At 42.0% G+C, this 1,404-nt stretch overlaps 1 non-coding gene across 1 annotated transcript; it reads right to left on the bottom strand.

Moving 5' to 3' along the window:
- Nucleotides 1-740: 740 nt before the first annotated feature.
- Nucleotides 741-814, bottom strand: Trnat-ugu. The gene has a single exon. It is a non-coding gene; the product is annotated as a tRNA-Thr (tRNA).
- Nucleotides 815-1,404: the final 590 nt, after the last annotated feature.

Below are 1,404 nucleotides of genomic sequence, written 5' to 3' on the forward strand. Positions count from 1 at the left end.
ATATGGAATACGGCACAAACATCGAATTTGGTAGCAAGACCATCGAATATTTCAATAAAATAATCAAATATTTCAATAACATAACACCAAATAGTTCAATAACATAACACCGAATTTGGTAAAAACGTCACCCAAATTGGCTAACAACGTCATCTAATTTGCGAATAAAAAGATGTAACGTATTTGACAAAAACTTCACCAACTTTGGCAGAAAAGATACCAGATGTGGCAAAACAAACCGAATTGTGCAAAAAAAATCTAGCAAAAAAAACCGAGTTTGGCAATAAATACACCGAATTTTGCAACTACATGAAACGAGATTACCAAAAGTATTGACTAATTTGCAAAATTAACACCGATTCTGGCAAAAAATAACACCAGTTTGGCCACTCTGGTCCAGTCATCCCAAGTTCGAATTCGGTCAATTTGCAATTTGCTACCATGTTAAGCGCGCGCATATCTGTAGCACACTGCTCGTACAGGGTGGTCAGAAACAGTCTGAAAAGCTTTATGGATGTTGTAGGGTAGGTTGTGATGATAGGTAATTGTTAAGAAAAAAATCGATACATTGCGCCGTTTCAGAGTTAATTAAAATTAGAAACTTCCTGGCGGATTTTAATTAAAATTAGAAACTTCCTGGCGGATTAAAACTGTTTGTCGGACCGAGACTCGAACTCGAGACCTTTGCCTTTAGGTCAGTTGGTATAGGATATACCTCGATGTGGACAGCTGTAAATGTGTGCCTCGACCGGGACTCGAACCCGGGATCTCCTGCTTACATGGCAGACGCTCTATCCATCTGAGCCACCGAGGATACAGATGAATAGCCCGACTGCAAGGACTTATCCCTTGCACGCTTCCCGTGAGACTCACATTCCCAACTGTCCACAATTCTACATATGTATTGTACCTTATAGACATTTGCCCACACACTAATTACTCGCGCACGCTTTGGCGATTCCCGTAAGAGTTTGGGCAACCTGTGCGCATTCGCACAGACGAAGGTCAATGGCTGGGCTTTCGAGAACAAGTTACTGTCTTCGTATAAACAACAACTGTTAGTTGTTCTCATAGTGTAGATGATAGCACACGAGACTGCTCAGCCTTTGGCTCGCGTTCGATCCTTACTAACGGCCCACGTCCAATTTTCATACTGCCCTCTTGATCGGCTTTAGGAAACGAAACGAAGAACACGTTTGGCGACACCGTCTGTGGCCGCTCGAATTTGTGTGCGCAGTGACCTGATTGGCTAACTTCAATACTAATTAACTCGAAAACGGCACAACGTATAGTATTTTTTTTTTGGTAACAGTTATTTCTCAGCACAATCTACCCTGAAACAGCTTTACAAGCCTTCCAGGCAGTTTTTGGAGACGTATCTACACTTGCGCTACATCCCTCATC

The sequence above is a fragment of the Schistocerca americana genome, chromosome 3 (genome assembly GCF_021461395.2).
Source record: "Schistocerca americana isolate TAMUIC-IGC-003095 chromosome 3, iqSchAmer2.1, whole genome shotgun sequence".
Lineage (NCBI taxonomy): Eukaryota > Metazoa > Arthropoda > Insecta > Orthoptera > Acrididae > Schistocerca > Schistocerca americana.